Raw genomic sequence first — 13,349 nt, 5'->3', positions numbered from 1 at the left:
TAGCATCTTGTTTCTTCTCTTCTTTCCTATTAGCCATTTGTGGAAGGTCATTCACCTATTTTCCCAATAGACCTCTAAGCACGGCACGATCATTGCTGTTCAATCTACTGCATGGGCTCACTCTTGCAATTATCACCTTCCTCTCAACCAATGGGCATATATCTTGGGGTATATTTATATGTCAACATACCCTTGTTCTCTCTCTTGCTGTTTTTTTAGCAACAGTTGTTGACGACCATCTTCCTCCCCTCCACCACCGGCTATAACAACCTTAAGCCCCGTCATTGGAACTCCTTTCCCCCAGCGGGGGGTTTTGATGCCAGCTGCCCAGCAAAGGGCTACCTGTCATCAGCATCTGGCTCCGAGGAGCATTCATTGGAAACGAGGCCATACCCCAAACTATTTAATAAAACTCCATATTGCTTTCCGTCTCCGCTGTTCGTTCAGATAATCCTGTAGTCGAACTATAGAAGGGTCAGTCACTGATCCAGAATCCAGTTTAACCTCCAACAAAGCAGTCAACAGGATTAGCGGTCACCATTCAAAGTAAATGCAGTCTTTGGGGGCAATCCCTGTCCAGAAATCCTTAAAGACCGTTTTACGACAAGGCAACAGCCAAAACCAAGGTTTAATCGTCAAAATGCTCTTTGCCTGATTTAACTCAGAAAAACTAATCTTAGTCTTCCTCCAAATAATGAAACCGTTTGTGATCCCATCAGAGCAGTAGGCTTAGGCGGTTATGATTAGAAACATTGTTCGAGTGGATTTACTTTGAGTTAATGAAAGGAATTAAAGGAATACACAGGAAACAACACAGCTGTTCTCTGAATAGGAGGACATGATCGAACTAGATCAAGTTAGTTAGTTACCTGGGATTTGAGTCCGGGAGAAGGGAACGCAAATTACTGTGGAGGAGTGAATCCAACCCACAAACCCAGACTATCGTATCATATGTGCAAAAACTATTATACGCAATTAAATAGTGACATGTCAAGTATAAACACAGACCCAAAAAGCTCCATATCTATGTGATAATACACTCATAAGAGGAGTGAAACTATAACTCTGTGACTCGCCATAACCATCACTTAACCCTCCATACAAACAAAGGCTTTATCAATGGAGTCTGCAATGACAGATGTGCCCATTCTCATGTGCTTTCCCTCTGGGGGGAGAAGTGGGAGGTCTGGGCAACTACTATCTGATCTGCCACATCCACTCTGGCAAACTGATGCGCACTGTTGTTCACAAACACACACACATGATCCACTTCACCTCTCCAACCCTTATGGCTTGTCTATGTTCATTTTTCTATAAATACATGCGTTAAAATACTATAATGCTTCAAAAATGACTATGCATTTGTTCAAATTATACAGAATAATTTCTAAATGAACGCTATGGGATCCAATAGTGGATCTTAAAATCAAAGTCCAGAAACACAAAAATATAACATGTCACATTACTAAATTCACAGGTCATGAGTACATTTGGCACTCTGCGCATCATTATGCATGGATGCACACTTGTATGTTGAATAATTCACGTCAGATTACATAACATGCATAATACAAACTGCTGCCTGCTCTCAAGACGTTTTATAAACTAGTACATACCTTCTACTGACTGGCAGACTTCAGGCTGCTTGGAAAAGAATTCGGGGAAGCCCCTCCCAAGAGTTTCAGTTCAGTTCTTCAGCTTTAGGTTCTCACCAAACAGAGACATTTCAAGTATCCAAAACATTATAGTTATGCACATTATCCTTGTGATACGTTTCTGTACAAATGATAAGACATAATTAAAATGTCAGATTATGTATTACAATGTGTTAACGTATAGAAGATCATCCCATTTTTAAGCCCCACATTAGCATTACACAAACGCTTGATAAAGCAAGACTCACCTAAAAGTGTTCACACTGTCCCATGTGCAGACAACTGTTACTGTATAGTTATCTTAATAAGACACTTCTTCCACAGTCCCAGTAATAGACTCCACCTTTCAATGTCCCTGTGTCAGTAACTGGTCTAAACCCCCCCCAACATCCCCTGGTTGTTAGTGTGGTCCAGTCCTGGTGCTCCAGCCTCCATCCCTCTCTCAAAGCAGAGCAGAGTGAGTTGAGCCCAGCCTCCCTTTGCCCAGCAGAGTGCCTCCCTCCCTCCCTGCTTCCCTGCCTGCCAGCTTACTTCCCCCACGCAGCAGTTGCTAGGCGATTACTCTACTCCTCCAATCATCATGCGCTCATGAGTGGACGCTTGGTCCATCGCAGCGCCACACAGCTACAGTACACTACGCACACGCAGCGCAGACACAGTTCTACTGTAACTTGCTCACGTGGTCCCAAAAGGCAGGGACAAACGGGAGCTTTACTCGATTATTTAACCGATTAAAGTCGTACTTACACAGAAAATACAGATGTGTACCCTAAGTGCCATCTAACCTTGAAATGTGAACACATAAGACTGGAACACTGATCATAGTACCTTTTCATGCAGTTATCCTTCAATTTGACACCTGCTCAACTTGAAGATTTCATTATTTCATATTGACATTGGAATTGTTGTTGTATATGCTGTGGTTCATCCACTTTGTATGCAACAACTGTACATCTCGTCACATCACGTCTAAATTCCAACGTACCAATGGTTAATGAAGGCATATTACATTTACAGCACCCAACTTGCCATTTCGCACGCAGGGCATTCGTGAAATTGACTAATTATTCCAAATTGCATGTTCAAACCTCCAGTTGAAACTAAACTGACCCCGAAACGTTCCGTACATTCAGTACCCCTGGTTCTATTACTTAGCCTCTCTGCATTACATCAAGGACAGTGGGCAGATGGAATCTTATCTTTGACCTTCCTACTGATTACAGCCACACAGGTATGCAGCTTTTATCTCTGTTCTGGCCTTGTAACCAACAGCCACACGGCATCCAATAAGTGTTTTTGACAATATTGTTAGGTAGTAACATATTTACAATCTGTCACGTCTGCTCCTGCTCCTCCCCTCCAGCGTACGACGTCGCCAATATACTAACCACGGGTCCTGGGATTCATCATTACGCACACCTGGCACTCACCATTACGTGCACCTGTGAATCATCATGATTCACACCTGGACTCCATTACCTTCCTAAATGCCTCCCCTTTATATGTCCCTCTCACATGTTCACTCACCAGGTTGGTATTGTTCTTGTTTATCGGCGTACTGCCTTATGTTAGTGTCGTGTTCTGGGTTTTGTTGTTTTATTAAAACGTTTCACCTGCTTCTGACTCACCGCCACATCATTACAGAATACCAACTCAAAATATGGAAGCAGCAGGACAACTGGACATCTCCCAGACGATCAATGAACAAGGTGACCTTCGTCAACACCATGATCAGCTGGCTCAACTGGGGACGGCTATGGAAGATGTTCTCCGCAGTCTACAACGTCTCAACAGCGGAGGACATTCTAAAGCCAGTCTACCCAACGAGTCAGCACACCAGCCCATCCAGCAACCCGCTCAGATCAGCGATGCCCGTCTATCCCTCCCGGAGAAATATGACAGGACACCATCCAAATGCCGTAGCTTCCTCCTTCAGTGCTCCCTCTATTTCACACGTCAGATGGGAGGCCCCCACCACCGAGAGGACTAAGGTTGCCAAGGTTATTTCTCTGCTGACTGGGCGGGCCTTAGAATGGGCCGTCTGGGAGAGAGGAGAGGAGGAGCTTGAGTCTTATGAGGGGTTCATGGCTCTGTTTAAATGTATTTTCAATCCTCCCGCAGAGGGCAGAGAGGGAGGTAAGCGTCTGCTTCAGCTCCAGCAGGGGTATCAGACGGCTGCTGAGTATGTGCTTACCTTCTGGACAATATCAGCTTCCAGTGGCTGGAATGAGCCGGCACTGAGCACGTTATTTAGAAGAGGTCTGCGCGAGGAGGTCCAGACGGAACTGGCCTGCCGAGATGACAACCTCCCTCATTGCTATGGCCATCCGTCTGGATAACCTCCTCTGGGTCCGTCGGCATCCCCATCGCTTCTCTCCCTCCTTCGGTGAGTGTTCGGGATCAGAGCCTGAACCCATGGAGGTAGGGGTCACACGCCTTCCTGCGGCGGAATGACGCAGACGGATACAGCTGAGGCTCTGTTTGTACTGTGGCCAGGGAGGGCACAAGCGCCAGTGGTGTCTGTTACTTCAGAATCTGTGATCCACTAGAGCAGAGGGACAGTCGCGTGATGTTACATCCCCTGGACCAGGAGTGAGTATTCCATCTACTGACTCTTTTCAGTACCCATCACTCTGGCTGACTGTCCCTCATGCCCTGTGTTTACAGCTTTAGTGGATTCTGGCGCCGCGGGGAACTTTATGGATCAGACCCTTGCCTCCTCTCTCAATATTACTACCTATCTGTTCTCCTCTCCATTTACGGTTCAAGGTCGCGACTGTTGGCCTCTAGGATCCGGAACCATCACACACATCACCTAACCACCCATCCTCACTGTGGAGCCCAATCACCAGGAAAACATCGCCTTCATCACCAGTGCACCAGTTCACAAGATCATCCTCGGCCTACCTTGGCTTCAGCGCCATAACCCTACCATCTCATGGTCGAGGATGAGAATCACCGACTGGTCACCTGAATTCCGGAAGACCTTCTTTACTGTCCCCTGTCGTTCCACGTCGGTTGAGAGTCCTGTGGTTGCCCTCCAGCCCAACATCCCGGAGGAATATCAGGATCTAAGGGAGGTATTCTCCAAGACCCGCGCTCCCTCCTCATCGCCCCCGGAGTGCCTACAATCTCATTTGCTTCTGGGAGGGGGATGAGGGGAAGGCGGTGTTCAAATCAAATCAAAGTTTATTTGTCGCGTGCGCTGAATACAACAGGTGTAGACCTTACAGTGAAATGCTTACTTACAGGCTCTAACCAATAGTGCAAAAAAGGTATTAGGTGAACAACAGGTAGGTAAAGAAATAAAACAACAGTATAAAGACAGGCTATATACAGTAGTGAGGCTATAGAAGTAGCGAGGCTACATATAGACACCGGTTAGTCAGGCTGATTGAGGTAGTATGTACATGTAGATATGGTTAAAGTGACTATGCATATATGATGAACAGAGAGTAGCAGTAGCATAAAAAGAGGGGTTGGCGGGTGGTGGGACACAATGCAGATAGCCCGGTTAGCCAATGCGCGGGAGCACTGGTTGGTCGGCCCAATTGAGGTAGTATGTTCATGAATGTATAGTTAAAGTGACTATGCACGATGTCTGGTCAATATGAGTATTTGGTTATGCCCTTTGGCTTAGCCAATGCTCCGTCAGGGTTCCAGGCATTTGTCAACAAGGTGTTTAGGGACATGCTCGGACGTCAGGTGATTGTGTACATCGATGACATCCTGATCTTCTCGACCAACCTGGAAGATCACATCACTCACGTTCGAGCAGTCCTGGAACGCCTCTTGGCTAACCACCTGTTCGTCAAGGCGGAGAAGTGCCAATTCCACCACAGGGCTGTCTCCTTCTTGGACTACCAAATCGGGGAGTGAGGATGGAGGACAGGTAGATGCGGTAAGGTCATGGCCAGTCCCAACCACCATCAAGAGATTACAACGTTTTTGGGGATTTGCCAAATTTTACCCCGCCGCTTCATCAGGAACTTAAGCGCCGTCACCACCCCTCTCACCTCCCTCCTCAACGGTGGGCCTCGTAGGTTGTTTTGGTCTCCAGTAGCCGACGAGGCCTTTTGTCTTCTCAAGGGGCGTTTCCCCCCCCAGCCCCCTCGCTAAAACACCCTGATTCCACGCTACCTTTTGTGGTTGAGGTAGACGCATCGGAGGTGGATGTGGGGGCAGTTTTGTCACAAAGACAGGGGGACACCCTAAAATTGTATCCTTGTGCTTTCTTGTCCAAAAAAAATATCCACCGCAGAGAGAAATTACGACGTCGGCAATCGGGAGCTCTTGGCGGTGAAGTTGGCATTAGAGGAGTGGAGACACTGGCTGGAGGGTGTCAAGGAACCATTCATCATCCTCACCGACCATCGAAACCATGATACACACGGACAGCGAGGAGACTGAATCCGCTCCAAGCCAGGTTCTTTTTTATTTTTCACCAGGTTCAACTATCGCCCAGGTTCTAAGAACATCAAGGCCAATGCCCTGTCCCATATCTACAATTTGGGAGAGGCTCCTGTCCAGAGGGCACCCGTAATCCCATACTCCCGAGTCATGGGTCCAGGGGTTTGGGACGTAGATGTGGACATCCTCCAAGCTCTAGAGAGGGAGCCTGCACCCTGGAATTGTCCTCCCGCGCACATCTACGTTCCCACAGGGATAAGGTGATCGGCTGCTGACCTGGGCACACACAGCTGTCGTCGCAGGACATCCAGGTATTTCTCACACCATTCATTCCATCACTGAGAAATACTGGTGGCCCACCTTGGTGCAGGATGTTACATGGTATGTCAAGTCCTGTTCTGTGTGTACTCAAACCAAGTCCCACAGGGAATGCTCCAGCAGGGAAGCTCCTGCCGCTTCCCGTACCTCAGCGACCTCGGTCCCATCTATCCATTGACATTGTTACTGATCTTCCCCCTTCTGATGGTTTGACCATTCATCATGGATAGATTATCCAAGACATGTCGATAAATCCCTCTTCCTGCCTTCCTGTCTTCCCACTGCTCTCCAGATCGCTGAGGCACTGTTCCAACAGGTCTTCTGGTATTATGGCCTCCCGGAGGACATCGTCTCGGACTGTGGCTCCCAATTCATATCCCTGGAGGGCCTTCATGGAGAAGCTCGGGGTCACGGTTAGCCCCACTTCCAGGTATAGGCCTCAGTCTAACGGACACGTTAGATAACAGAAAATTGGGCAACAAATAAAATCCTGGGTATGAAAATCATTCCTATGTGCATCAAGGACATGGAACAGACAGCGATAGACTGGCTATAAGCTACCGATGCAGATTGTGCTGTCGTGCAAGAAAAGAAGAAGAGTGGGGAAAAGCAAAGCACAAATCACAATTGTGTTGTTCCAATCTCAATGGCCGGTGGAAGCAAGAAAAGTGTATGGGAAACTGATGATCAGGTCATTGGAGCCACAGCCAGTTTTCCTGTGTGTGAAGAGCCCAGCCCATGTCTTCTCTGTTAAACAAACAAGCACACGCCTGCCTCAATAACATAAGTCAGACTCTGATATGTGAAGAGCGGGAGCCATGCCTGATACACTCTTAGAAAAAAATGTGCTATCTACAACCTGTCTCCATAGGAGAACCCTTTGAAGAACCATTTTTGGTTCCAAGTGGAACCCTTTTTAGTTCCATGTAGAACCTTTTACACAGAGGATTCTACATGGAACCCAAAAAGAGTTCTACCTGGAACCAAAAAAGCATTCCATCTAGAACCAAAATGGGTTCTCCTATTGGGACAGCCGAAGAACCCTTTTGGAACACATTTTTCTAAGAGTGTAGACGTGACAGTTGATATTGTTGTTGAAGGCGGGGTCAGGGGAATAGAGAGCAATGAACATGGCATGTTCCAGAGATATTTCTGTGACTCCGCCACAGTCAATGTCAAGCTGAGTGCGACAGTATATCACACCATAATCACAAACAGTTTGTGTCCCATTCACTTCAGCAAGCCACAAAACTGGGAGCAAACGTGGAGCAAAGGCCATCAGTGAATATACACGTACTGTCTGGACATTAGTTTTTTTCATGATGCTTTGTAGTGAGAAGGCTGAGACTGGATGAAGAATATGTTCTGAACACTTAACATGGCAGCCATGACTAAAGAATAATTCCCAGTTCACACAGGCAGTGCTGTTCTCAGTCTGCCACCACTCTATAGGTGTTGAGCTGTTCTCAGTCTGCTACCACTCTGTAGGTGTTGAGCTGTTCTCAGTCTGCCACCACTCTGAAGGAGTGTTGAGCTGTTCTCAGTCTGCCACCACTCTGAAGGAGTGTTGGGCTGTTCTCAGTCTGCCACCACTCTGTAGGTGTTGAGCTGTTCTCAGTCTGCCACCACTCTGCAGGAGTGTTGAGCTGTTCTCAGTCTGCCACCACTCTGAAGGAATGTTGAGCTGTTCTCAATCTGCCACCACTCTGAAGGAGTGTTGAGCTGTTCTCAGTCTGCCACCACTCTGTAGGTGTTGAGCTGTGCTCAGTCTGCCACCACTCTGCAGAAGTGTTGAGCTGTTCTCAGTCTGCCACCACTCTGTAGGTGTTGAGCTGTTCTCAGTCTGCCACCACTCTGCAGGAGTGTTGAGCTGTTCTCAGTCTGCCACCACTCTGAAGGAATGTTGAGCTGTTCTCAATCTGCCACCACTCTGAAGGAGTGTTGAGCTGTTCTCACTCTGCAGGAGTGTTGAGCTGTTCTCAGTCTGCCACCACTCTGTAGGAGTGTTGAGCTGTTCTCAGTCTGCCACCACTCTGTAGGAGTGTTGAGCTGTTCTCAGTCTGCCACCACTCTGAAGGAATGTTGAGCTGTTCTCAGTCTACCACCACTCTGAAGGAGTGTTGAGCTGTTCTCAGTCTGCCACCACTCTGAAGTAGTGTTGAGCTGTTCTCAGTCTGCCACCACTCTGTAGGAGTGTTGAGCTGTTCTCAGTCTGCCACCACTCTGTAGGAGTGTTGAGCCAAAGGCTTTCTGCTCACTTCTCAGATCTGTGTGGGTGGAGGTCTGTGGTGTGTGGTGTGTGAGCGTGTGTGTGCGCACGCTCGCGTGTATCAAGGTCTCCCTCAACCTAAAAATCTTCTTCCTCAGGGGATGTACCTGGGGCTCGGACGACTCCGTTCAGCATCACCTCAACGTGACCTCTCGCTCACAGATCGGTCTGTGCTCAATCAACTCCCAAAGGAGCTCCTAAGGCAACTACTACTCTTTGATTCTTCAGACAAATAATGATATACAACTCATACATGGTTGAATACTACTGTAGTCATGGCCTGAGGGAGATCATTTGCCTTTAATTAGCTTTGTGTTTGACTCAATCAGAAAAACACACAAGGTGAAGTTGTCTATGCTGCAGGGAGTTAGGCTGCATTTACAATCAATTACGGCACAGTACAAGTGATGTATCGTAAACAGGCAGGGAATAAACATTTGAGAAAATGAAGAATTTCGAAAGCCCTCTGCTGCTAGTAACAGGATATCAGGAGCACTTTCTGCATTGCGGCATGTCTGACAGAAATAAATGGGCACCCCTGGACCGTCTCAAACCAAGGCTCCACAGGTGAGCACCAGCATGGCTAAATATTCCTATCGCAGGTCATGTCTAGCACCTTGACGCTGAGCAAAGAGGAGATTCTCAAAATAATTGAAAGGGATCAACGTAATCCTGTGATCATGAGCAAAACACTGAGTGACGGGCATGCCCAGTATACAACCCAAAGTCACAATCGAGACACGCTAACGCCATCATTCATTTAAAGCTTGTCGACGGGCACGTTCACAGGGTTCACTTTTGATAGCAGTTGAGTCACCCACAGCTTGTGTGACATAGCTAACGCAGCACGGCAAGCAACAATGCCACGATGGAGTGATGTTTCGCGGAACCAAATGGCCGTCATGGGCATTGGCTAGAGTGGCAGGGGCAAGAGAGATTGCTTTCACTGAGCACTATTGACAGCAATTAAGCAATGGGCTGTGAGTTGCTACAGTCTCTCCAATGATTTGGCTGTGTTAGTAATGAAATAGGAGCACGTCAATGAGGCACTAAACATTTACCTCATAGTGAGGGAAATGCAGACGCTTCTCTCGACACTAATGTATGTTATTGTTGAATCGTTGCTGTTGCATCGTTCGAAAAGGAGTCGCTGGACATAACTACACAATCATCCAAGGTTCTGAGCTGAAACCCATCAACAAATCCAACGGAAAGCCCCAATATAGAAGGCCATTATATCACTCAGTACTCCTCTTATCCCCGCTCTAAAAAGCTAACCACGACCGTGGGCAGAAAGTATTATCTTAAGACAGGCCAAACACATGTTCCATCAATGAAGCATGAGTGTACAGTCATGGTGCTCCTGTCTGGCAGCTAAAAGCCTTTCACCCCAACCCCCCCCCCCCCCCCCCCCCCCCCCACCCCCTCAAGAGCGGCTCACCTCAGACCGACCTCTCAGAAGAGCTCATCCTCTGACTAGAGATGTGTAGTATTTCCACGTGGTTGTCCACAGCATAGCATACATTCAAACTGGGCTCAGATTCCAGTTCCAGTGTGAAGGACCAGTGAGTGACGTAGAGTCCATAGCTTTAAAACTAACAACCCCCCTGCCTGCCCTCTGCTCTCAGAGGAAAGGAAGCCAGTGTAGTGGCTCCACCAGGACAGACAGGGGCCTTTGGACAGCGTGGCACCTCCTATCCTGGCCAACTCGCTCACTCGTGCCTTCCTGTACGGCTGAGGGGGTGGAGGGATAGGGGAGAGGGGAGCTCCTCAGGGCAGCAGGAAGGGACAATTTGGCAAGGGATATCATTTTCTAACCTGCTAATGACAAGCTCTACTCCTTTAGTCTTAAACCAACATGGGTGACACTGACAGACATACAAACATCAACACTGCTCTTCCAAAACAAATCCCCATGGAAATACTTGTGACCTGAGCACAAGGATCCATCTGTCATAGATATGGGGAGAAAAATCTACCCAGCGGTAAACTATTATTCCTACACTAATTATTCAAGGGAAGAATGGCTCTAGATGACCGCTTAAATGATGGTGATGACGCCAGCGGTCGAACCACAATTGTAAAACATATCATGGAGATCGGTGAGCCCACACACAACAGGAAGTGCACCGATTGTCTATAACACTGCACTTCCCCCTAGTGGTCAAAATATCTAAATGATACTGCCTCACATTGGAACTTCAAACAGATGTTTCGAGAAGAGAAATACCATCCCAATTAACATATTACAAAAAGGATATTTCTTGTGGTGTAAATAACCTGCTTTGCACTTTCATGTCCTCCTCACGTGATGTAAACACATTGTATAAACACAACTTAAAATCCACTGCCTCAGTGACACACCTCAAAGAATGGAAATGGCCTTAAATCACCAGGCCTGCACGTTCATTTTGCAGATATCAAAGAAAATCCAAGAACTCCCACAAAGCCTCATTATTTCCAGTGTGGGTATCATCAGTCCACTGATACAGATAGTTAGTTACCAGATAGTTACAGCCCACAGGAGGTTGGTGGCACCGTAATTGGGGAGGACAGGCTCGTGGTAATGGCTGTAGTGGAATAAGTGGAATGGTACCATGTGTTTGATGGCATTCCATTCGCTCCGTTGCGGCCATTATTATGAGCTGTCCTCCCCTCAGCAGCCTCCTTTGCTACAGCCACTATCTGAGGTGAGTCATACTGGATAGTGTATTGAAAGCTGAATCCACAAAGGTAAGGCGTAATGCTGAGGTGCTTACCTCCCACAGAGACTTGAACTCCCTCTGGTCGATGCGGAGGAGTTCACTGAATTCCCGGGTGACAATGGTGGCGTGCCGAGGGGTGTTATCCAGGATCGACTCCCCAAATGCTGTCCCAATACCCAGAGTGCAGATTGTGACAGCATCCTACAAGATACACTGAAAATTATCTCTGCTTGGATGGTTCCTCGTTGTTTTCAAAAGAGGAAGAGACAGGGAGGAGGTAGGGGGACTATGCTAATCAAATGTTTTTAATCCCCTTAAAAATGGGCCTTGCCTTAAGAAATGGGACTCAAAATGCTGGCTTTGGCAGTGATCAGATCACTCCCAAAGGTGGGACGCAGTCTAGCAGATCTGAACACTTGCATTAGACAGAGGGCTTCTAAAATCACTCCAATCAACAGAGGGCCGCCAGGCAGACTAGAGCACATGGGGCGCTGGTAATTATAGGAAAAGACTCCTGGTGTCCCCAAGGTTACCAATCTCAGAAGATACAAATCACTGTGAAGTAGAGTGCCCTTTCTAGTTGGCTCTTCAGATGAGCTCCAGGGTTAATGTACATCTTGATCTCCTCATGCACATGTTACAGTGCAGCTCATCCTTTGACGTGAGAGGAGACCAACTAACTAATAGAATCGAAGGTATTGAAAATATTTTCTCCCATGTCAGGCAATTAGGGTTGCAAAATTCTGGGTACTTTCAATAAATTCCCTGGTTTCCCAGAAATCCTGGTTGGAGGATTCCGTATTTCCTGGTTTTTAACTTCTGATTCCGGGAATCCTCCAACCGGGAATTAGGGAAAACCTGAGAATTTATTGAAACTTCAAGGAATTTTGCAACACTACAGGCAAACCATAAGGAATATTAATCATGTATTTATTGTAGGAAAGTGGACACACCTCTGATATATCTCATTTGGTATTTAATGATTGTATGCATAAATATTAACTGTTGCTATAGTACAATTTATTTTGGAACCAAGGAATGGATTGAATACAATACAGGGTAGTGATTTATATTACACAGAAAAGTAATTCACAGTAAGGGAGGTCATTTCAATCTGCTGTTTCATTTTGCAATCTTGTTCATTTGCTCCCACTGTCCCTTTAAGATCAGAGTGAAAATCACAACTTATATTTGTAGCAAACAGAGCGAGCAGTGGCACGAATGAGAGACACAAGTGCACAGCCACCTATTAGTGATAGTGCTGTAGTGCTGTGGCGCACATCAGTTATATTTCCGATGGTGTCAACATAATTACAGTTTCATGCATTTTGGAGGAGAATATCTTTTTTTTTTAAAGTGACCAGAAGTGACCTCAGTAGTTCTACAAAAAAAATCTCCCGGTGGTCACCCCCTCGGCAAAGAGCAATAGAGCCCCATATTGGAAGTGTCAAAATACCCATAAAACATACAGGTCAAACAATAAGGGCTGTGTTTCGTGTAGGCTAACCCTGGGGTAAAGATTTGATAACCATGTAAATCTCTCTCAAACAAGTTGACTTTTATCAATATATTTGGCTCTATTTACTCTCCGATTCGAAAATGCTAATTAGCATGAATTTAGACATCATACAAGACTACAAATCCCTGCAAGCTCTTGCACGTCATCGCTAGCTAACCCCTTTGCTAAACGGTATTGTGTCAATTTAAAACTTGCACAAGACAGTTCACAAATAAATGTAGGCAATTTATTTGTTACTACATTTAGCTTACATTAGACAGTTAATCCAAGATTCAAGCCTTTGCCTTGATTCGGCAGTCTTATCCAGAAAATCATGGTATTTGTAGTTCTTTATGATAGCCAATTAGCATTTCATTTTGGGAGGAAAATGGGAAAAATGTATGGTGGAAAAACGATTGGAACAGTTTCCCTGTTTGACCGCTAGGGTGTTATGACTAATACTGTGCTACTCTATCAACCCCTCCTCCCAACAG

The 13,349-nt window shown here is 46.5% G+C and overlaps 1 protein-coding gene across 2 annotated transcripts in view; it reads right to left on the bottom strand.

The window, feature by feature from the left end:
* LOC139380450 (rap guanine nucleotide exchange factor 4-like) overlaps positions 1-12,464 on the bottom strand; it is a 47,099-nt gene extending 34,635 nt beyond the window's left edge. The window contains exon 1 of one of the 2 annotated variants that reach the window (XM_071123131.1): positions 11,412-12,464. The gene's annotated coding sequence lies outside the window, so the exon portion shown is untranslated. The remainder of the gene's footprint in view (positions 1-11,411) is intronic. The other variant, XM_071123132.1, reaches the window with a different exon arrangement.
* Between the last annotated feature and the right edge of the window lie 885 nt (positions 12,465-13,349).

This window comes from Oncorhynchus clarkii, chromosome 22 (assembly GCF_045791955.1).
Source record: "Oncorhynchus clarkii lewisi isolate Uvic-CL-2024 chromosome 22, UVic_Ocla_1.0, whole genome shotgun sequence".
In the NCBI taxonomy this organism is placed as follows: domain Eukaryota; kingdom Metazoa; phylum Chordata; class Actinopteri; order Salmoniformes; family Salmonidae; genus Oncorhynchus; species Oncorhynchus clarkii.
This window is presented reverse-complemented; position numbering and strand designations above follow the sequence as displayed.